Here is a 26,487-nt window from a genome sequence, read left to right on the forward strand (position 1 = left end):
ACACATTTTATTAGGAATTTTATTTCACGAGAAAGAGTTTAATTTATCGAAGTTAAATCTCTTTTTCTACATGTTTGCATTTAATATCAAAGTTTCGTTGCTTATGCAAAATCATTTGGTTATAGGCATGTATTTCTTAAATTATTACCTAAGTCGTGTCTAAGAATGGTCTGCGTATATTTTTTACTGTTCGTATCTTATAAAAATATAAAATAACAGCATTTCTCTTTTTTAATTATTTAAATGTACTTTTTATTTATAGGTATACGTGATACATGGTCATAGCAGAAAAATTCTGGCGGAATAGCTTCTTCCGTGAATTCCAAATCTGTTGTCAAATGTTGTTTCAGCTAAATTACATATGTTATAGAGTTATTAGGCTATTTCTGAAGCAGGAGACATGACAAATATGCAGTTCCGTCACCAAGACTCATCTGTAATGCGTCAAGTATGCTTCCAGTCACATCAGGAAGGTATGCGGAAAAAGGGGAGAAAATATCTTATATACTACCCTTTTAAAGGACAGCTGTGAACGAGGGAATTCAGTCGCCAAATCTTGGTAGTGACGAACTATCGTCTACCACCTTTTAGTTCGGGCGCCACTTGTAGGCATCATTAGGTTTCTTGAAGCAGGAGACGTGAAAAATGTGCAATGCCCTTTCTGGAACTCGAGCTCTGGACATCTCGAATACACGTCGATTATGCTTCCAATTACACCACGAAGGCGGGAAGGAAGGTTAGATTAATTGTTTAAGGAAAAACAACTCGAGTGCTATCTGCCCATGGCGAGGGACGTCTTTGGGGAGGATTTTTTAAAGGAAACTAGCTCGTATCCACGTTACATATGGGCAAAACCACGAACACCAATTATGTAGCCAGCACGTTCACCAGGATGCGATCCCAGGTCGAAATACCAGTGTTTTCAAGGACGTTGGCTGCTGGTGGGCTGCAGAAAGGAATTTTTAGTTTAGTTTAGTTCATGTGATTACGGTATAGCTTCGAAGGTTATCTGCCTAAAAGGAGGGATGCCTTCGTGAAGGACGTTTCAAGGTAAACTGGCTCCTTAACACGTTACACATGCGGAAAACCACAAAAACGCCCATGTAGCCAACCCGTTCGCAGGATTCGAACCTCGGATCGAACTACTAATGTTAAGCGACTTTACCACTCTGCTGCTGGTGGGCCGCGGGAAGGAAGGAGAAAGTACACTGCGTAAAAAAAAAAAAAAAAGAATTCCAATTGCGTTTTTCATGTCTCGAAAGCGCTACTTAGGATATATATTAGATATGTATATAGCACTGTTCTAACATAAGTATTTACATAGGTATATACAAACTCGGAACTCGGACTGTTTCTGAACATAACATTGTTTTTTCCACACTTCAATTCTACGACTCAATTTATGTCTAGATATTAAATTTTATAACATTTGATGCGAAATTTACGGAGAAATTCGAAAATTTATCTTGGCGGAATATTTTCAGTTTGGCCAAGAATAATTCACTTGGCAAACTTCTTAATGTATGGCAACCAATTTTCCTTTCCCTTCCATTATGCCGGAGCGGGAAAAAAGGTACCTCGTTAATACATGTTTAAATTGTGTATGAGCGGAAAAAAAGTTACATCTTTTCTTCTTCCAAATAATTTTAGCAATGTGTTTAGAACCACGTCTGCTGTTTTATCGCTTTCAACAAATATGCTAAATTTCAAAACGCGCCAATATATAAATTCACGTATATCTTTGGAAATTTTGAATTAAAAATTGTAATTTTTGCATGTATGCTTAGAAATACGTGTACTTTTAGATGATTGTAAAAAATTTATAGATGTAATTATAAACTTTTTTTTTAAAATTTATAAAAATTATTTAAAAATAAAAATTTTAAAAATAAATCAGAAAAAATGAGTGAATTTTATTTGGAATGAACCTGAATTGTGAAATGAAGAATCAATTAAGTTTAGTAAAAAAGAGAGATTAATAAATCTATACCAAACTCAATTACAGTTGAGGAGCTAAAAGTTTGAGAGCTAATTTTTTTTTAATTTACTCTTGCGATTTTTACAAAACTTGGTAGTTTGGCGTAATTTGAGTCGTAGAATTGAAATATGGAAAAAATTGGTATGTTATTTCTAAAAACGTCGATTTTTTGTCAAAATACCGATATTAGAACGATGCTATATATAAATCTAATACATATCCTAAGTCCCGCTTTTGAGACATGAAAAACGCAAGTTGAATTTCGTCAATCGGCCCAGTAGAACCGGAGATATAGAACTGTTCTATTTGTTTTTTTTTTGCGCAGTGTACCTTGTAATGTAATGAATATAGTAGCTAGTAAATGCTAGAGACAGATTATGAAGGTAATATGTAAGTTTTCTTAACAGTTAATTTTAAGTTTAGGTCTGTTTCTTTATGGTTCTTCAGGATACTCGCTTAAAGCAGAAGTTTATGATGAAGTGTTCAACTGAAAACTAACTATGAAGTTTTATCATTGCCACATCAACGCAGGAAATATTATTTTATCAGAGCAACTTATACAGAAATAAAATTATAACAGTCCCTCTTTAATTACATAACAAGTACGCTTAAAGTAAATGTTTTTATGCGTACATTTGCTTGTACTCTTAGGAAACCATGTTTCAAGACAATTGACACATTAGTGTATATTACCAAAGACAAAATAAAACAGCAAAAATTAAAGTAATTCTAACCATTATATTTCAGCTTTCAAACATGTTAACGATACATTAAATTTATTAGTCATTTCATAATTTACGAAGTCTGATATCAGGTTTTAGAGATGAATGTAAGTTACAAATGAATGTAAGTTAAGTATACGAAAAAAAGCAGAAATTTGTTCTTAGTATTTTAATAGATTCCAGAAAAAAGAATGACTGCTTACGAATGATCAAATTCATAACATCATAACATTTACTTTTTCAATTTCACTATTAGGTGTAAAACTAACTGCGCTGAATTCAGAGAATTATTTACATTAGTGAGTAATCCTTCAAAGATGATCTGAAATTAATGAATACTTCAAAGATGATTACTGAAAATTAATATTAAGAAAAAATTAGTAATTATTCTGTTGCTTAAGGGGGCTCATACACCTTAAACCCCTTACGATCTTCGAATATGTGACTGTTGCAAGAATCGAGATAACTTATTTATTTTAAAAGCAATTACTTCCAACTTTTTATGGCTCACTAGTAATATAGCTGCTTTCTGAAATCACTCATAATATAGCTGCTTTCTGAAATCGTAATCAGGAAGTTGGTGTTGCCACAAATATTTTTATAATTTAATCCGCTTTGTGACAAAACCTTTCGTCATGTTTCCACCTTGCGCGCACAGTTTAAAATTATCTGTTGCATTATTTAATTCCATAGTTTATATGTAGCTTTTATAACATTTCGAAACTACTGTAAACCAAAAAAACTGAGAATTTCATGTTAAATGTTTATTTTATTTGGAGTTGAGTTTAGAAAATGTATTTTATTAAAAATATCTGTAATATTTTCGTGCATAAAATTTTTCAGTATTAAAATATTCATCATATTTTTGGTTCAGTTCGAAAATAGTGCCCACATAAAGAATTCCATCCAATTTCAAGTATGTACCACTAGCCATTTTTAAAATATCATGCGCGCAAAGTGGAAAAATGACGAAACATTTTGTCACAAAGCTGGTTAAATTACAAAAATATTTGTGGCAACTTTCTGGTTACTAGTTTCCAAAGCAGCTATATTATGTAATCAGCTGTAAAAGGTTGGAGGTTATTACTTTTAAAATAAATAAAATATCTCAATTCTTGCAACAGTCACATAATTGGAAGCTCATAAGGGTTTTAAGGTGTATGAGCTCCCTTAAAACAAACTAAACTGCTGGCCATCAAAAATTCAACCCCACGAAAGAAGCATCCGAACAGCATGAAACTTGCATGGTGTGTGTATAGTGCGATAGAATATCTTTACACTTAAATAATGTTTCATGTTGATAGTGATTCGGATTTCAGCGCAAACGTTCCTTACAATCCGTAGGATCGATTACCACTTTAAATAACGTGAATTGTTCTCTCGTAATATTTTTTGCTGTGTGCAGCTTCAGTACACCTCGTAAAAAATCATTCGACCATGTTTTCTGAGTTCGACCGAGGTAGAATCGGTGCATAAATAGACTGTGGATTATCCTTCTGAGAAATTGGTTATTGTTGGCGGACGTAGCCAAGCAACAATCATGTGAATATGGAATAGGTGAATGCATGATGTAACGACTGGAAGACAGAAACAATTGCAACCGCCTTGTCGCACCTCTGCACGAGAATTCTCCAACAATACATCCAAAATCAGTTTCACTCATTGCCGCGGGGTGTAGGGGGCTACTGACAAACGTAGAAACAACACTTATTACAGATTTTCTCATATTTCTCACCTCAAAGAAGGCTGTATTTCAAATGAATTAATGTTCATACTCTGAATTAAACTTGGCTTTGATATCTGTTGTCCTTCTTCGTGTTGAAGTTTGGAAGTCCAGCCGTGTAACTACATAATTTAAAACATTACTTTACTTCTTTATGTTACATTGTTTCCTCTCCAGAAGAAGAACCTGTTTTTATTTGAAACCTTATCCAACAATTAATAAGAGTCTGCGAATTTCAATAAGTCATAATCCTTATTTTAATTAACGCCGACAAGCTGATGTTAACTGTTATTTATCACATAAAGTTATAAAAATCCGGGAGATGGAATAATGATATAAAGTTGAATTTAAAATGTACCCTTTTAAATAGGAATTCAACTAAACTAGTATTGATTCTATAACAATAAAAACCTTTTTATATTTTCTTACTATTTACTCAAATAGCATTTTATAACATAATTGCATATACTGTAAAAAACACAGTGGACATATACAAAGATATTTAAACATTCAAAATCTTCGTTGTCATTCTTAATTCTACATTATATTGGTTTATTCGTTCACATTTTCCCCGCTTTGTGCAATAATCTCTCCTGCTTTGTAGTTTAATTAAAAATTTGGGTTTTTCTAAAATAGTCATTTCTTTCAACTAAAGGACTAGTACAATTTGTGCACAATATTTCTAACATTTATCCCGTAAGTAGATTAGTATTTATGTCAAGTTAAATAATAAGCTAAAGATTCAAGGAAAATTAAATTTTAACATTTTATTTATATAATAGTAAACTGAAATTACGTATTTGACTTTAATGAGAAAATGTGCATATATAAATTAATAGAAACTGGCTTGCATCCACATTTTATCTGGGATAAACCGTGACAACCCCTATGCAGCCAGCCCGTTCCCCTGGAATCGAATCCAGGTCAAATTAGCAGTGTTCAGCTACTTTTTCACTCTACCGCTGGCATTATACAGAGATACGCTAAAAACATTACGCTCTGACAAAACGTCCGGCTGATAGAAATCACATTCCGCAGAAAGACTCGCCAGATCACTGCTCTTAGCCATTAGGCCACGGAGAGCATTTTGAATGTCCAAGCTAAAAGGCTCCAAGTTTCTCGGAATATATACACTCAAACCTCTTTTTGTGTGTGGTCTTTTTTGTGCGATGTTTTATTTGTGCGATTTTTTCAGTCAACTCTAAACGACTCTGGCTCTATTTTTTATAGTTACACGGGAAGTTTTGTGCGAATTTTAATCCTTTTTTTATGCGGTCCCAATCCGCCGCACAAGAACAGGTTTGAGTATAGTATAAATTTAATTATCATTAAATTTAATTATCATTAAATTTGTACTCTGGCTCCAATTAAATCCTAAATAAAATGTGCGGTTTTGTGTCTGCACAAAATTTGATTAAAAATAATTCTGCGATATATTTTTCCATGAGTTCTCTAAAGTTATGATTAATCTGTCGTATGAAACAGAAATTGCAATCGTATAACAACCAGCGGAAGAATCCTAATTTATTTTACGGTATCCTTAACCATAAACTTCTGGATTTAAAAAGATCGTTTTCTAATAAGTGATCTTAAAAATATGTTTTTGCCATTCAGTATAATTTTATTTATTATCTAGGAAATTTGCATGTATTCCTACTCCTTTTATTACATTTGGCATCATTATTTTTATCATAATGTTGTACATTTTACTGTCATAATAAAGATCTTAGCGTATAGTTTTTGACTCAACGAGCGTTTTGAGAAAATAAGGACTTTAAAACTGGATAAAATAAATGAAAATATCAAGTCATGCTGACGTGAAATATTAGTGTTGTTATGATAGCGTTTAACCGTGAGCTGTCAGTGCTTTTCTAAAAATGGCTCTATCTGACTCAGAACGTAGCTGCTACCCCCTTATTTTCAATTACAATTTACTAAACGCATGCAAACGTTTTCAGAAGGAAACAAAATGTATGGGACATATTTACACTGGTGACATAACTGTAGTATGTATAAGTACAGCTAAAGTGTTTTACATTTATAAAATTTATAAAAAAAGCTTTCATTATTATTGCATTATTTATGCGATTCTTTTGTCTAGTGTTCATGAGCAAGTTCTTTCAACAATTTTCTGTCAAATGAGCTATAATATTTTGATAAAAGTAAGGTAGGTGGGAGAAGCCAGCATCAGCAATGGGAGATGTGGAAAAAGAAGTCACGTGCAACTTTCTTTTATAACTTTTCTTCACCATAGAGGGAAACGACGTAAAATCAGTTTAAAATAATTCTGCAGTTTTAACTGTAGCGTTTCGTTCATGTGATCTCAGCATTTTTTACTTTACATCCTCGAGAGGAGGCATATTGCTATCGAAGAAGAGCCGCTGCTTGAGACATTGTGATACTTTCCCAATTAGTTTAACGTGCATTGTGCAAATTGCATATATTTTCACTAAAGAAAATTTTCTTCATTATTAGTCTAATCTTCGGTTTAAAAGTTTCGTTTGCAAAGCGAAAAAGGCAAGACTAGAATCCAGTCATGGCTTTGCCACTTATAATAATTTAAAGTATTAGTGTTTAATTTCTATCATTTATTTAGTATACGTAATTAGATTGAAATCCATGACAATCTCGCTTATCTGACAAACAGCATCACAAGCCCACGATATTCAACGTGGCAAGGAGTCACATGTGCTTTCCGTTGGCAAGAGTCTTAAGCACCACAAAGGGGACAGTCTGACTCAGTTCTGCCCCCAGTTTAGAGAGAGAGAGAGCACCCCGTGGGTACGGGTACGATGGTCGCGAACCCATATTCCCCTACCATCAACATCTCGAGAGGATTTTCGGCTATTCTCATATTTCGAGTACTCCCATGCCGCACAGACAATTTGCATTTTCAAACATCCAAGCCTTCTCCGAGATTCGAACTCGGGCTTTTCGTACGGTAGGAAGAATCACTAACCACTATCCCGATTGGGCGGCGAGCTAAACCTAATATCAGTCTATTAAGCACTTACCTAACCGTCTTATACTACACATGAATTTCTGCTCCTTTTGGTAGTACAGACAGAATACAACAATCGTAAAATCAACAATAAGTTAATATGAATTACTGGGAAACTGAAATATTAGTAGAGTTTAAGAGATGTTTACTAAATAAAATTCTAATAGAAGAGTTTCTAGTGGTATGGCAATAGAAAAATGCTCTAAATTATAAAAAGAGAAATAACAAAAAAAAAAAAAAAAAGAAAAATAGATCCTAATTACCTGGCTCCAAGTAAAGCGTGACTTCTAACGCAAATGCAAATTGCACATGTCAGAAATTATCGAAACCTAGCACAGCTACTACAACAGGTGAAGTATGTGTAACGCCAAAACTGGCTTAAGTTGCCAATACTTTACCTCTACAGTTACGTTGTTACTCATTATTTAAGCAATTTGCATTTCTTGCCGGAAAAAGTAGCTGTGAAGTAGAAGTTCAACACAGCAAAATTGCGCGTGAAAATAAAATAAACTTTACAAGTACAGAATGCTTTAATCAAAACTACCTGAGTAACTGCAAGGTCTTTCTAAAAGCAAATGATACTAACAAAGATAATTATAATTTTATCTAAAATACTATATTTCAATTTTATTGTATACATTTCGTTTCTATCTTTAAACTTATGTATCTGCTATGGATAATTCTTTACTTCTTGCACTAGACAATCAGCGTGTTATGGCTACTTAACTCTACATTTAAAAACTAACAGCACAGGAAAAGATTTTAATATAGCATTTCTATTTATTCTGAGTTGAACGTAAGGCATGACTTATGTGACAGATGAAACCATCGCTTGTGGTTGTTCAAATTAAGCAATAAAAGACAATACATTCAAACGCAGGCAATGTAGTCTAATAATACAGATTCAATAAAATGAGCTCAAAAGTTTTACCGGCGCGTAAGTTTAAATTATCAGCTAAGCAGGAGAATACGAAAGTCGGAATATCACTCTTAAATAGAGCTGGTGAGGAATTCTAACAGCCCGAAGTGATTACCAGAAACTCTCCATCTCTAATATTCAAAATCCTCAGATTAAGTATTCTCAAAGTTAATTTGCATTTTGGTGAGGAACATAGAAGAAATAAGTTATAATAAAGATCAAAATCATAGTAACTGATTAAGTAATTCAAGATTTCTAAATTTCGTTTTTTGTGGTAACTAAAAATTGAATTTTCAAATACAAAATTCATATTTTCTTAAAATAAAAGTACTACCAACTGCATGTGCTTATAAGCACGATTATGTTCCACACTGCTGATAAATTTCAGTTATTAAGTAAAAACATACTTTGCTCTGAATTCTCAATCAAACATTGTTTCATTTTTGGCAAATTAATTGGTCTACATATTACGTCCAATTAAAGAGACAACTTAGATTTTAGATAAACAATATTATTCACTAATTAATCAGGCAAACAACAGGATGCATATACATATAGTATATCACATAAATATTAAAACGCTTTGTGAATTTCATGCATTCTAGTTGTTTCCTACGACTGTTATATGTTCTGTAAAAAGCAAGAGAAAGAGATAATTTTTACATTTACATGTACAAATCTAAAAGTTACCAAACTTTAACGGAAAGTGTCATAGGAGGACAAAGATGTGTGTTACAGACAAAAATGAACATTTGTCAGATATCGTTTCGGCTTAGTAACCAGTAACGTATCTTGAATTAATAAATCAGTTACTATGATTTTGATCTTTATTATAACTTATTTTTTCTATGTTCCTCACCAGAATGCAAATTAACTTTGAGAATACTTAATCTGAGGATTTTGAATATTAGAGATGGAGAGTTTCTGGTAATCACTTCGGGCTGTTAGAATTCCTCATCAGCTCTATTTAAGAGTGATATTCCGACTTTCGTATTCTCTTTCTTAGCTGATAATTTAAACTTACGCGCCGGTAAAACTTTTGAGCTCATTTTATTGAATCTGTATTATTAGACTACATTGCCTGCGTTTGAATGTATTGTCTTTTATTGCTTAATTTGAACAACCACAAGCGATGGTTTCATCTGTCACATAAGTCATGCCTTATGTGCAACTCAGAATAAATAGAAATGCTATCTTAAAATCTTTTCCTGTGTTGTTAGTTTTTAAATGTAGAGTTAAGTAGCCATAACTCGCTGATTGTTTAGTACTGTGTTCAGACTCACCTTCAGTTCTTGAAATCAATAGCAACCCTATAAATTATTATATCTCAATAGAAAATTTAAGTATGAAATATATTATTTTAAATTAATTTTAAACTTTGTTTAAAATATTTATACATAACCCTCCTACATAAATGGTTAATTGCTGATTTTCCACATCTATGAATTAAAGAAATCATTTAGCTGTGACCCAAATGAGAACCTTCGATTGAAACTAATGTTAAGTCTCGGATTGATGATAAGATGTAGAATGCCTCGAGCAACTGCCTTCATACTGATTTGCAGTTTTACATGATTAAATGTGCTTTTGTCTTTATGTCAACAGGTGTTCATTTGGAACTGTTCCGCTTTATATCTTCCAAATGCAAACTAATTTCTTTTCTAAGATGCAGTTCATCCTTCCTTTTTCTTTTCTGATGATTAATAAATACTTCAATCGATTCGCTTTGTGGTCATTTATCTATAAAATAATATTTTCTGGTAAAACTGAAATTTCTGATTTCTAAAATGAAGCATTTATTATATAGAAGGAATTTTCTGAGAAAAAATTCTTGACATACTTTCTGAGTACTTTCTACACTCCTAAAAACCCTATTTTAGGAGTGTAGAAAAACACTCCTAAAATAGGGTTTTTATTACCTTAACAGTCAGCGATTAATTTTAGGATTTGTAAGACTCACTGTAACGAGCATTGCTTACCTATGTATAGAGGTTACATTGCTGGTTATTCATCTTGGAAATGTGCATTTTCTGTTGACTTTCCAAGCTTTCGATGGCCATAAAGTATTCCCAATATAGATAATTTCTTTTGTGATTCATATAATCTCTTTATTAGAAAGATATAAATGTGAACGAAGATCTTCGTTCTTTGCTCAACAAACTAGATACGTAAGTAATTTTGAAATTTTTGAAACGCAGACAAATAATATATGCTAAAGGATACTTATTTATTAAATATTTAAATTTGAACTCTTTTATGACCACAGATTATAATTTCTAGCAACAGTTGAAATTTATCTATCATATAACAAATTCTGAAAGAAAGAAAATAGAATTGAAGTGAGAATATTATCGCAATAATATTTTCTACGACTTTTAAGTGAGGCTAAATCACGATGAATGCCTTCAACGTCTGTAGTCATCACATGGAAATGACGCTTCATCTCGCGCCGGTCAGGTGGTTTGACGAATTTCTTTCCTGGACGAAGAACATACGAAAAATCTTTTGACAGTCCCCAAAAATGTGTCTGCCATACGAAAAATGTTAATCAGTGATAATCTCTGTACCTATCAAAAGATACGAAAGGAAATTAATATTGGATTTGAAGCTATACATAAAATGTTTTGGAAAAAACTGCATAAAAAATATTTGTCGTTGGGTTTCGCAGTTAACACTAAAACCTGAAGCATATCAGAACCATGGATGAAACTCTAAACCTACAATGGTTGATATCGCATTATTTCTAAACTCATAATAGTAATGAAACGTACACACCGGTTTTTGATGTTCCAATGCCTCAAGAAAGCAAACTATGGGTATTTGAAGATGACCCCATATCAAGAATAGTGAATGGACAAAGAGCCACGAGATATGTAAAGTATGCTGATTTCTTCTAAAGAACAAGTTCGGCCAAAACCACCATGTTAGAAGGACAGAAGACAGTACCAGCTAACTGTTTCATCACTAAGTATCTTCCTTAAATCCCTCTAAAAAAGAAAATTAGAGGAATCTTGCTTCACCGTGATAATACATCTTCCCGTTCAACAAGATTTCCAGTTTAGTTTCTTGAACAAAAACGCATTAAAGTAATAGAACATCCACCCAAATCCCCTGATCATGCTATATGTGACCTTTGGCTATTTTTAAGTCTAAAACAAAGTAAATACGGTCGTCGTTTTCAGTCTGAAAATAAGACTGATGTTTCTATAAAAGAATTTGTTTTACCAGTTCGAAGAAATGGATGATTTGAAGCATTTGATGTTTGAAAAAAAAAAAAACCCTCCAAAAGTGCATTGAGGTTGGAGAGAACTATTTTAAACATTCCTAAGCTTTCTTAAGCTTAACTTGTGATACTTAGCTGTATCTGAAACATTTCAAAGTATCATTGCATCTGAAGTACTACTAAATGTAGTTTTATTTATAGTAAGCTTAATTAACAAACTAAAATTTAGTTTAAATTAAAAAAGTCATCCATATAAAATTGTAGAAAAAAATCTCTTAAAATATTACTTATATTGCTTCGAATGAGCGTTGTTTAAATTTACAACTCCCAGGTCAACCGCACCTAAAACGCATTCAAATTTACGAAGCTCAAGTCAATCGCACCTAATAGTTACTTAAATTTACAAATCTCAAATCACTAACTACCATAGTAGAACTGGTTTTTCAGCTGAAAAAGAACATTCTATAGAGTCTTTCTCCTCTTCTTTTTGCATGCTTTCGTGGTGTAACAGGAAAGCACGTTTGGCTAGCTGTCGGACGGTCTGGAGCCGAATCTCTGTGAAAGTCCTTCACTTTTATCATGTTTTTGCTTCGACAAACCAAATATATCTACAATGTTATTTAATAAAACTACTATTCTTAGTAATAACATATATTCTTAGCTTTTATTTAATCATATTTGACTGTTTATTATGTGGCTATTTAATTATATTTTATCTGATACGTTTACACGTCTTCCTTCAGATAGATCAATATGATATTCATGCGAATTTTGTTTCCATTTTTATTGTTATATTAAGTTTTCCAGATTTTTAAATATTACTGCATACATTATGTATTTTGGATTCACGAATACATCTGGGACCGTAATACTTCAATAATATTTCCACTGCCATATGCTTTTCACATTGAAAATTTACAAAAAACAAGCAAATGAATTATTTGCATAAATTAATTTTGGTATTTCTTCGTTAAAAATTCTGAATGTTATTTTTTTATTTTACTATCTGATGCAGGAATATTTTCATCTGAATACTCGTGTATATAAAAAAAGAAAATTACCTGAGGCTCAGTTGCTCCATCTGTATTTCGACACCAACTTACCTACTATTAATTCTGATGAAGCCCTTGCAATGGCTGCCATTTCATTTCTGTAGAAAATTCGTGGTGCAAGTAGTAACATTTAATTTTAATTGATATCTTGTTTTCAAATACTTACCGATAATTTCACAGCATTTTACGTATTTTAACAATACAGTGAAAACATAAATGTTTATTTTTTTAATATGTAAATAGGTTATAATTTTACTTTAATAAAATGAACCGTATATGTGACATCATTCATCAGTCATCAGTGTTAATTAGTCTTTAGTGTTAAATGAAACATTAATCAATAGCATTGCTAAGAGTCCTATTTAAATTACTTTACTAATATAAAAGTTAATATATTTAACATTTATAAACTCCTTTTCAGTTAAATTCTGCTGTATGAATGTTATGTTAGAGAAACACAAATTTGTTATTTAACCCTTTTACTACCCATCATTTTTACATATGAATGCAATGTTTTTCTGTTAGACAATGTTTCCTCATTTTATATCCGGATCGATTTAAAGAAATCGAATTTTTCACTCAAGGTTCATTTTTTAGGGGTAATTGGACAAAGATGTACATTTGTTTTCAAAGATAGCGGTGCCCCATTCGAAATTTTAAAATATTTGCTTGGACATGTGTGACTCAGTGGTAGCGCAATATCTAAAATTTACAGTACTTTAGTATATGCGTTTAATTTTACATAAGTCAAAGTTTATTCTTCATTTCTTTTCTTTCATATGTAAATTTTCATTCTTTGGACAGGAAAATGATAAGATTTTATCAACGGCATTCATTAACATTTTTCTCGAACAAATTTCACTTACTAAACTATCATATTTTGCAGACGAATAATCTGTAGGTTCAATGGAAAACAAGTACAGAAGCTGAAAATTTTATCTAATTTCTACGGTATGTCATTAAAAAAAAATAAAGCTTTGAAATTTCTTCTACGGCAGCTAGGGCAACTTAAGGCTAACATAAAGAAGCAAAAAAGTATGATTTGTGGATATAGCCCACGTTTATATGAAATGCTTTTAAAGTAATTTTTATACATGCGCAAACGTAATGCTTGCATGTAAATATTGTATTGTGTAAATGTGTACGTGCTTTGGAGGGATGATTTTCCTTAACTCTTCTCCTTTGGTTATACCTTTGTAAGCTACAGCGACGAGTAACTAAGCCTGCAGTTGTACATAATTGCATCGCAAAACTATTAAATCTCAGTGTGAAATGAATTCTCTCATATGTTCATATTTTATAGGGAATAGAAGTATAAGAAAACTTTTTGATACAGGGTATATATTAATATAAAATATACATTAGATTTTTAAGGAAACTTTAAATTATACAATTTTCTTCCAGATTCTTCAATCATAGGTAATATTTCAAATTAGTTTCAAAACTTTATATACCTAAAATGGTGTTACTGTTTTTATGAAATAAGTTTCATCCGAAAATAATGTTATAATTATTAATTATATCTATTTATTTAACAAGAAAATATTTCTAACGTTTAGAATCTAATAACTTAATAATTCTTGTTTAGCTTTCAAATAGAAGCATTTTTAATGAGAGAGTTATGTTCATAAAGGCTAATTTAAGGAATCATTTTAATGTAACCTCCATAATTTAGAATAACTTCAGCAAAACCAACTTAATACTAAAAAAGAATGTAGGAAAACGATTTTGAGCATCAATGCTTTCCTATAATTTTATGGCATCCCTTTATATCAAGCGTATTATCATTTTAATTTTAAAATATTTTCCTTTAAAATTACAATTGCTTTAGATTTGACTAAACAATAAATATGAAAATGTGAAGGAAATTAAACATTTCGTTGTTTCCAACTGAAATAATTTAATACTCAAGTTTTGTTTACTGCCAAACTTGAATCTTCATATTAATAAAATGTTAAGTTAAAATTTGCGAAGATGAAGTGCAATCATGAGTGAGTGGGCTATGAGTGATTTATGAACCCACTAACTTCGGCTGTTAGCCGCTAGGCTGCGCTACCTCTGAGCTACATCTGCGCTACGTCTGAAGTCAGCAAATAACTTTGGGTAATTTCTATTTAAGGATGAATCTTGCACATTCGATCTTGAAGACGTGGTCTGAGTGATGTTATGCTTCTCAATTTGACATTTGTAGCATTTTCTGTATTAGACTTCTATATGAATGCGAAAATATCAATGAGTTATTTTTAAACACTTAGAAACAAAAGTGTTTCTGAAGTTTAAATTACGCACATATCTGAACTGATGTAATGATTTTAAATCAGAGAGATCAGCATCAGAGATAATTACAGTAAAAACATATTTAGACTTTTTAATTTTAGAGTTTCGTTTGTGATTGTTTAAATAAACGTCTTTAAAAAAATCTGCTTCGCATAATTATGACATAAAATTTTGATTTTTTATTTGTTTTCATTTCCCATTATTTTAAGTCTTCATTTTTAATTTAGCTAAGAAACTTCTGAAATGCAGTGAAAGTACTACATTTGGTATTGTGCTATTATATTTCACTGTTGCTCTAGTTAAAAGGAACAGGTACTACGACCCCCCATTGATCCCTTTCACCTATATGTATGAATTACCCAGCCGCACCTCGGGTCATCTACCCAAAAAGACGTCCGGCCTAGAATTCGAATACAGTTGGGAATATATATGTGAAATATAACTGTACATATGTAGAAACCTGAAATGGATGTTACAAGGTGGTATTTTAAAATTCAGTTATATTTATCGTATCATGAGGAAAATGTTTGAATAATCTAAAAGAAATTCTAAGCGACAGAGAATTTTTCACAAACCAGTAAATGTATTATGGAAGAAGTGTTTAATATCTTTATTAATAGCTTCCATGTTTATGCATATCGTCAGACTTTATTTATCGTTTCCATATTTTAAAATATGAAAAGCAAATATTATCATAATTAATCGGAAAACTTATTTACTCACCTACAAATCTGTTTCGCAGATTTAAGCTCTTTTCTTACCTGAGATACTTTGCTTCATTCGATGCCAAGGACTAAATCTGTCATGTACGTTGGTCTTACTGCCATATCTGAAACTTTACTGTCGACGACCCAGATGATTGTTTCTATTTCTTTTGCTTAGGAGAGAGCAGATCACTTCAGACAGAAAAGACTTACCATCATAGGTTTTCACAGGACATCAACAAAATAGGAGCAGCGTCAAAATTACAAATTTTATTAAAATATGTCATACATTAATAGTTGCATACTTACCTTTGTGGGAGGTTATATGTCTAAGAAATTTGCATACCAAACATTTTGTTAGAATACATTTATTTTAAATGTATTTCTCTTTCTAAATTATAATCAAGTATTCAGGAATGGTATTTATACACGTACGAGCAAAAGTGGTTTCTGTATTATTATTACATACAATAACAAGAAATAAAACTGTAAAAGAAATTACTACATGTAAGAAGTATTTTACGCTCTTTCGAACGGGTTTCTCTCAAAGGCTACAGCTTCCGAAAATTTTGAAATTCAGTCTCTAAATTATGTGGATGGACGTGAAATATTTATTTAAGAATTAAATGTATGTTCAAATATTACGCTTAATAATAACCTCTATCGTTATTTGAGAGATTCTGCAGGCAAACAGTAGAAGTTCAGATTATTTTAAGTGGTAATGTTTCTTTCAAATGACTTTTGCATTATCAGGGTGTGCAAAACAATGGTATAGTTGACGTAAATGTGATAAATATTTGCATAATGTACAATAAAGTGCATGCGAAAAAAATTATACACATCAGATTCACGTGTACGAAGAGAAATTGACAAATATAGCAAAATTTAAAATCTTCATACACTGAATTCTAGATGTCTATTGGTCCCGTAAACTTCAGTGACTACAAATTGAATGACGCATTTTTTATGACAAAATTTGGGAATGTACATTTAAATTTCAAGGTTTATAACTACACCGTCCTTCATTTTTGAAAACAAATCAATTACGAAATCTTAGCCATCCTGTTAGAATCTTTTGAAAATTTTTGTCCGAAAATGCTGGTATTGGCGCGTAAAATTTGAAAAATATAGAGAAATATAGAGCATAGAGAAAATATATTAAAATAAAATATTTAGTTTTACGATGTTTTAGAGCATTTTAAAGAATGCTTATGAATATTTCAGATTTATTCTAGAGCTGTCAAGTAAGTCTGAGCAACAGGTTTGCTTAGTGCAGTCAAATATAGGGAGTATATGTATATTTCAAACTTTATATTTATGTATTTGTCAATCTGTTTCAATAATTACCTCCATATAAGCAATCTACTTGAGCAATCATGACTAACTGCAACTAACGAACAGCGAATACGTGTGTACCACTTAGAGCAAGCTAAGTAACAGATAATAAAGGAATGCATAACACATGCAAGAAAGTGAACATACCCTTAGATCGGAGACTGCACACCTGCTGTTCGCGATCTGTTGCCTGAAACTACCTGTGGCGTCTCCGAACTCGACCACTTCACTGCCTGTCTACCACACCTCTACACCACGTGTCACGTGACGTCAGCAGGTAAGCCTATGACGTCACCGGTGGGACGCTATAGGATGCTGCTCAGGCACTGATCATCACAGGGAGCAGGTAGGATGCGCCTCACAAAAAAGTACCCAAACCCCGCCCGCAAGTTTATCTTTAGTATATTTTTAAGGAAGCAAGATTGAGAAAGGTTCTGATTTTAAAAGCATCGTGTCAACTACTATCTGCAGTACGTTGAAAGATTTTAAAATTTGTTTAGCTCTAAGCTTCCGCCTGACAATGAGATCCTTCCGACCTGATAACACTGAAAAGAGCTGTGTATCCTTCCGCCGTGAATCGGATGCCGGATGTACAAACCCCGGTTGCCACATTTGGCGACGTATGACATTTACTCAATAAAAAAGTAAAACTGCGCATCGAATAGACGCGAAGATAATATTTCTGAGCGCAACAGCACAGTTACATTAAAAAGTTATAACTCTCACTCTCAATCTCGAAAACTATAGAAAGTTCTCAAGTATATAATGACCATGCTGTTCTGTTTTTTCCCAAGCGATTTACATTGTTTGTATTCATTGATGTTCAACAAGAGACATTCTTTCATAATTAAATTAATAATTACTTATAAGACATAAAATCTAATGCACAATATTTTGAAAGAAAAGTTACTTTGAAAACGAGTATTAAAATTTACCTTCAAAATGTTTTAAATATGAATTAAATATTGTATAGAATTATTTTTTGAAACTTCCTAAAAATCTTTAAAATTCAATATTTAAATTTTGGAAAAATAATTTATTGAAATGATATCAGTATTACTACAACCGACTACATTAATCTCAATGCATTCATTTTTATGAAATACGAACAGTGCAAATGTACGCTTAAAAATATCATATAAAATGAAAATTTCAGGCTTTCTTCAAAACACTCAGAACCTAACGAAACTAATACCTTCGCACTATTTAGGGCAGTTTGCTGTTTCATCTCCAAAACACTCATGGTACAGGAAAAGAAATTTATCAAATTATTCAAAAATAATATTTATCAAAATTGTAGAAAGCAATGAACAAGTCTTTTCGTTCATTTATCATTATGCAATTCAGTGAACTTCCTAGCTTTGAAAGTATTTTTATATACTATTATGTAATAATTAAACTGAAATTCGTATTCTTTCTTATGCTGTCAAATAGTTATTCACCTTTTCTTGACACAAACATTAATTTTGCTTGTTTGTACAGCCATTTGCAAGTTAAAACACAGAGACTGTATTCAATTTTAATTAAGTTTCTGTAATTAAAAAAAGCTCATAATTTATGTTTATCCTATGAATTTACTTTTATAATTAATTTAAGGCATATAAAGTTCCAAAGATATATCTGTATTTTATTATAAAAGTAATGTGTGCCATAAAAACACAATATAATAATGATACGAGACAATTTATCAAAGAAACCACTCAGTATACTAATTTTTTTAACTTTACAGTTGCCACATAAATGAGGAATAATTTAAACCACTGCATAAAAGTATTTAACAAATAAAATGAATTATTTCGATTTACTCAGAAATTGAATATTAAATATATTCTCATTCATACTCCATTCTGTTCAATGTTTGCTTTATTCTGATTCAGCTGTGAGTATACATCAATGCTATTAAGTCAGTTGGATTGAGTTAATAAACTATTAAAAAAAAACAGAACTGCGCTTTCATAATCCTAGAAAGCACTCAACATATCATTTTGTGCAGTGTACATTTGACGTAACTCGTAATGCAGTGTACATCATCCTACAATTAATCGAACTTTCTAAGTTTAAAAAAAAAATTGTATACATTTGTATGCAATAATTAAAATGTAATTCGTATTGTTAATTACGTGGCTAAATATACACCTATTGGGAGCACAAACATAAGTTTTGTAAGTTTCATAAAACCCATTAACAGTCATTGTCATTCGTCAGCCCGACGAAATGAATGTTCATCAATACGCAATGAAAATAATAAACAGGTAATATACTATTTTATAACTCATTTAAGATTATTAAAGCGAGTTTATGTCATAGATAGTTATATCTTAAGCTTCATAAAGCGTTATATTGTACATAACATATTTTTACAGTAGAAAATACTCGCAGGGTAGGAAACATTTTCGTGCTGAATTGCAGAATATTATTTCTCTCCTGTAGATGTTGCTTTGCTATACAAGTAGTCAAAATGAGGTAAAACTACATTTACAGTAAACCTTCGCCCAACACATGAGTCACGTCATGAATACACGATACGTACGCGTACGATAGAATGGCTCTCCAGAAAGGAAACTTTCTTTGAAAAAAAAAAAAAAAAAAGGTATAATTTAGATTAAGAAAGTATGTATAATTTAAGCAAACCTAAATATCGGGGTAATTAAAATTACAAAACGAAAAAAATATTAATTGAAAAGATTCATCTTACTGCTTAAGAAGTACGTGCTGTAATTTATAAAATTTCTGATTTTTGCTTAGGAAAATGATTGCCGCCATTCTTAAAATTCGCGGAATGAAGCCCAGAGTTTTTTAATTCTTCTTATGCTTTGTCCTTTTTTAATTCTTCTTATGCTTTGTCCTCTTCTTTTTTCATTTGTTTCAATCTCCAATCAAACACCTAAAGGCTGAAGAAAAAGAAGGCACTTTACCTTTTGTTTTTTCTTTATTATCACTTCGTTTACTATCGGCTGGTGTTAGAGATCATCCAGTTCTTTTTTAGTTATTTCAGGATTAATTTTTTTTTACTTCTTCTTTTTCAATATCTAAAACACTATCCAGCCAGTTGATTTTGCCATTCATATAATTTCTTTCGCTTCATTTTCAGTCGACGGGAATTCTTTAAAGTTATTGATAACTTCTGGTCACAGCTGATACTAGCAGGCATTCATTACTGATTAATGAACATCGAACTGCGTATGAAAAAAATTCTAACTTTAGACAAATATAAAGGAAACAATTAAGAAAACGTATATATGCGAAATCGCGCTCGGCAAGGACTTACTATACAACCATCTACTAATTAACAAATTGTGTAACTGCATTTTACAGTTTAAAATAATAAAAGCTAAGACTTTACCCTTAAGCTTTCTACTGATTTTTACATTTAAGTTAAGGTATATTACTTTGTAACGTTATAACTCTATTTTATTCTGAAAAACGCAATATAATTATGATACAAGGCAATTTATTGGAAAATTTTCATCAGAAAAAGAACTCAGTACATTAAAGTTACTAAATTATAATTAGCATTAAAATGAGATTAAATGTAAACAGCTGCATAAAAAATATTTAACAAATGAAGTGAATTAAAACGATTTACACGAAATTTGAGTATTAAATGTTGTCTTATTCATACTTCCTCGTGCTTACTTTATTCTATTTCATTTAGAAGCCGGATGAGTATACATTAGTGCTATTTAGTCTGAGGAAGGTTAACAGCCTTTATTTTAAATAAAAGTTCAAAATAGAATTAATCTATGAACATTTTTAAGCACTGAACATATCCTTTTGCGCAGGACGATATTATACGTACATCATACTGCAATGCGCATCATTCTGCAATTAAGCAAACTTCCAAGTTTTAAAATATTTGCATATATTATTATGGCATAGCTAAAATGAAATTCGTATTCTTTGTTAGGTTCTGAAAAGTTCACCTTTTGTAACTACAAAACATTAATTTCGTATGTTTCATAAAATCCACTGTTGTTTATCCATTCGTACGACAACTTACACATCAATTCACAACATAAATAATAAACGGAAGGTAATCTATTTTATAACGCATTTTAAGTTATTAAGCGAGTTTATGCATAAATTTATTTCATAAAGCTTTACATAATCCATAAAATATATTTATAATAAAAAATAGTCACTGAATACTAACTACTCATTTGACATGAAATGAGAAAAATATTATTCCAATCCTGTAGATATCACTTTGCCGTACACGACAGGAGACAAGACTAAATTTACAGGCATTAAAGAATTAGAACGTAAGTTGTACAATGTCTAAATACATTTTAAAATTTAAACAGGTAAATGCCCCTGATTCATGTTTAGAATTTAAACTTATTTTCATATTTAATTTAAGACATATTCGGTTGTAATGTCTACCCTAATCCATATGTCTCTATTTTTATCTAACAGTTTAAATCATGAATTGTTGGAGTACTTATTTTGGCTAGATATTGCTGATTAATTCCTTAGCAATTAATTCTAAAACAATTTAACAGAAGTACAACAGAACCCGTTTAAAGGACGTAACTTGGACGAAGTCGTTTCAAGCAATTCATTTCGAAGCTTGAGTGGAAAAGAGGATTTTTTAATCGAAATTTTTATTGCAAATACTGAAATAATTTCAATGTCGTTTCCAAAGTTATCCTCATCTAATCCAAATGCACTTACGTCAACCTTTATCAACCACATAATACAGTAATAAAATAATTCTTCTGATGTACTTACTGTCATTCATGCATCCCGGCTGAACTCCTCTTTGTTGTCAAACTTAATTCAGACATATACACAACTCCAATTTCTAGTGACAATATGCAGTAAAATGCTCTCCTGGCAGCCTCCTATAGAAAACGAAGTTATCAACATGTATAGATGTGTCGTTCTTTCACTTCAGATATTCTGACGTACACATCTTATTGACACTTAACAAAATGTCAGCTCATCATAAAGGATGTGATAGACTGCTCCAACATTAATGTTCAATAGTTATGCTCCCTTCGTTCGTAATTACGAGCACCGGTTTTCCCGCTTCAGGTAACTCCAATGATGGCTTTCGTGATTGCTGGATCTGAGTAAGGAGAATCCGCTACTCTGGTGACGCTTGCGTTCATCTCCGCAGTCTTTTCATATACTTAAGTATAACTCATGGACCTATCTTGCATTTAATTCCAATCCGCCGATGAATTTGTACTATTTCTTTGATAAGCACAACTTTTCACAAGTCTTTCGTCGTACATTGTTGGAAGAGCAGTGTCATATTATCCTACTGTTTTACATGTTCCTATTTTTGTAATGAGCATGCTAACACCATTTGTTGGTAGCTTAGGTTCACTGTCTTACGTACCCAACACGAACAATGATATTAGTCTCAGATAAAATATTAACATCATTTCTGTTTTCTTACTTTAAAACCAGTATTTCGCACATACACGCATAGTATTATTAAAGAGAAGTATATGCTGCAAAAAAAGCTGCGTACAACTATATTGCTTAAAATAATGAGTGAACTTGTGAATATTTAATCGCAAAGGTTATTGTAAGATGTGTTACTATACGATTGGTGAGCACTGCATATAAATGTCAACTCTTCCAGATGTATTTTATATTTCCCTGTCTCTTACTAATAACACTAGCGTAATACATTTTTATCATAGTAAAGTTTTCATTAAAAAACTCAGCTCATTTAGACGGGATTATACTGTAGGTAAATTGAACAATCATTTCCTACATCTAATATCTTTAGTTTAAAGATCAAAAGAAATAAAACTAACATTCGATTTAACATTCAATCGCTCAGCGACCGTTTTAATTTATCTAATCACCTGCGTCAAGCATGTAGAGTTAATGAATCTGTCATTCAGTTAAGCTGGATCTAATCTCAACCACCTGATTGCTTTTGAGCAATTACGCTATACCTACCTGTAACATTCTCCTTTTCTAGCTGAATTGTTTTACATACTTTCTTAAATAAGACAGAGGAAACATAGCAAATTCAAATATAAGAAGACATTAGTAATAACTCAAATTAAATTTGCACATTAAGTAAAGGAAAATTTAGGTTGAATCTTTAAATATGAAAAATATGAATTGAAATTTAGATCACCTTTCAACAACGCAGGTGGAAACCTACGTTGTTGAAAGGTGATCTAAATTTCAGTTCATATTTTCGATATCTGAAGTGCATTATTACTTGAACAAAATTTTGTAAACAGAATTACCTTCAAAATTATTACAAAATATCAGCACAACCTAGTATTTATGAATCACGGACTACCTTGCAATATTCTAGTGTATTATGCATGAATCTTTGAAAATAATTTTTTTTTTTTTTTTTATATATATATATTTCACTCATTTTGTGGTATAACTAGAAACGAAAATTAACACACTAGGAATTTAAAATATGGTAAAATGCATGATAATATTACAGAATGATTTATAACTAGTATAAACATTTTGGAATGTCGTATCTGATATTAAGCACCGTTGGTAAAATCTGAAAGGTCATCCATTGCTTTTAAGAATAAAGTGATTTTCAGTAGTTTCAATACAATTTATATCATTGTATATTAATGTTATACCCATTGATTATTTTTATTAATTACGACTATCGCATACATTTTAAGAAGACATTTTTAATTTTCTAAAATAAATAGTAGAAAAGTAACTATATATTTATGATCTTTATAAGGCCTTAAGGCTATAAAATAAATAGTAGAAAAGTAACTATATATTTATGATCTTTATAAGGCCTTAAGGCTATAAAATAAAATCATAATTTTTCATTTAAATTGGTTCTAAGTTCGGAACAGTTTGATTAGAATGCTATCTAAACACTTTATAAAGTTACATTTTTAACATGATTTTACGCATTTTCATTTTGGATATGAATTAATGTGACATCATTTTATATGTTTTTATATTTTAATCACAAGGCATTTCAAGCTAGTATTTTACAGTACCCATAAATGGTATTATTAATATAATAATTATAATTATATTGTAGTAAGTAGCATTAAATTCTATGCACTTTTGTTTTAAATACGTGCAAAATTACCTTTCTTTTAAAACATTATAACAGCTATTTCGTTTTCACATGCGTACTCTGCCGTGCAAGTGGTTAGCATATACAGCTAGCACATAGACGGTTCGTGGTTAAAGCTCCGTATAAAGTGTACCTGAGTTTTGCGTTTCGTTTTCTGAAAAGCCTATTAAATTCTACAGAGGAGCCTTAATTAAAAGTGAGGTGGATGATAATTCATTATCACTTAGATCGGTCGACTGAGTTTTATGCCTTTCCCCCTTCATCATTTAAGTGGGAAAAGGAATGTTAGGAACTATTTTCTTCACCTCTTTTTTACTTTTTCAGTCCTAGCATATTCAGCTAGCAACTGGCAGATCCGTGGTTTAAATCCTTGCAAATTGCAGAAGCACAGCTGGTTATTCACATTTCCTCTTTTGAAAAGCTTTACAAAATAATTACCTCAATGCTACCTTTTGTTTACATAAAATTTTCAAACAAGTAATTAATAACTTATTACTTATCAACTTAAAAACACACACGCAATGCGAAATTATTATTTAGTTGCATGTCTATGGTTTTCCAAGCTCAGAAATCCTTGCTTAGAAGTGCACTGCTTTCTTGCAAAAAATATTATTTATTGTTTGATTACATTCGTGTGTAAAACGTTCCCATTTATGGTTAGATATAGAGCAGATCCAATTTCATTCAATAGGTAAGAAATATATTTACTGAAGCGTGTAATTTGCGTAAGTATTTCTTATTACATGAGTTTAAAGTTGCGCATAAACCACAGCAGAGAAATTAAAACAAATTATAATTGTCTTTTTTAACTTAGCATTTTGAATCTAAATTAATTTTTTAAATCGCAAATTAAACGGCTGACCAGAAATATTATACAACTCACGTGACCACGTTTGCTTCTCAGAAGTCATTCCTCTGTATTTTAGTTTTCGAAACAGTTCTTAAACTGTAAATCTGTAACAAGATTGGAAACCAAAGTTACCCAAATCCTTGGCTCTTACCAAACTGTTTTCACGGAATGCTCTTATTCATTACTTTCACATCTGGATTTTTAACCCATGATAGGTTCAGAATCTCATTTGTTGTATGACATTACAATACATTTGCCTAGTTCTAGATTTATTTTTTAAATCAACAATGTTAAAAATTTCATTTTGTATTGCAAATATTATGTTTAAATTTGATTTATTTAATGAAAACTAAGTTATTCCATCTTAATGTACAGGTATTCATTATAAAAATAAAAATATATTTTCATAATAAAACTAATTTAAAAGAAAAAATAATGCAATAATTAGTAGCAGATCATTTTAAAGATAACATCATAAGAACCTTGAAACTTTTCATCAAGTTAAAACACTTGCCATAGTTCAAATTTATAAAGACCTTCAGAAACAGTATGCAAGTATTTCAGTATTATTTATTTATTCTAAAAATAGTCTAAATAAAATATTTTAATCTAAATTATATATTAGTATAGCATAAAAATAGGTAAATGTTTCTCTTTAATTCATAATGGCACATATGTCATAATATTTTGCTCACTGCGGGAAAAAATTGGGAGGAAAACGAAGAAGACGTAAAATGTATAAAGCTTCCTCTTTTACCAAACTTCCATCGTGGAACTTGTTATGTGTAAACACAATGGGAAGCTAAGCTCTCGAAGTTGACTACTTTGAATCTCAAATTTGCGTTTTACATTTTAAAGCAGCTTGCAGTACTTCGGCGAATGTATCATAATTAATACATAAACCCTTTTCAGCTAAAATTGCGTCAATTAATCTTAAATGTAATATTCAATATTGCTTTCATTATTTTGTTTCATTTTGAATTAAAATAATTCGCATCAGCATTAATTTATATAATATTAGGGGTTATAAATATGTTTATAGTTCTACAAATTTGATATTCTATACTTTCTTCGTATTTTTACCGTAGAAACTGGTTTCTAACAGAACGTAATAATAATTTGCATCAATATAACAGTCTGCAATATCACAGCAACCGAAGTAGCAGCACACAAACAATAAAAAGCAGAGTATTTTTCTTTCGCGCTCGATGGTTTAAATTAAGTAGTTAAAAGAAAACTTCGGTATGCACATCATCGCATAGTTTCTGGCGTCCTGTCTGAAAAATAACTAAATTAGTTTGAATTTATCTTCATTTTTAAAATGAGCATTGATAAATGGCATGTTGTACAAATTAAAAGCACACACTCAATAAATACTTATAATATGATACAAATTTTGGAATAAAACTAACAATAATTTATGATTACATACATATACTCAAAGACCATAAAATAACTTTTGTAAAATTTTGAGCTTTACCTGTTGCTTCAAGCGTAACGATCGGTGGAACATGATGTTTCAAGGAAAGATTTTCACTGACGTCATCCTCTCCGAAACAGGTAGACTGCAAACGTTTGATTATTTCGTGCCAGTTCTAACATAATTGCTTTAAAATTTAAGACTGAAAGTATGCATTACATGCTTCGGATACCTT

The sequence above is a fragment of the Stegodyphus dumicola genome, chromosome X1, assembly GCF_044657685.1.
Source record: "Stegodyphus dumicola isolate Sdum_Otavi_A_Nest chromosome X1, ASM4465768v1".
Classification (NCBI taxonomy): Eukaryota; Metazoa; Arthropoda; class Arachnida; order Araneae; family Eresidae; genus Stegodyphus; species Stegodyphus dumicola.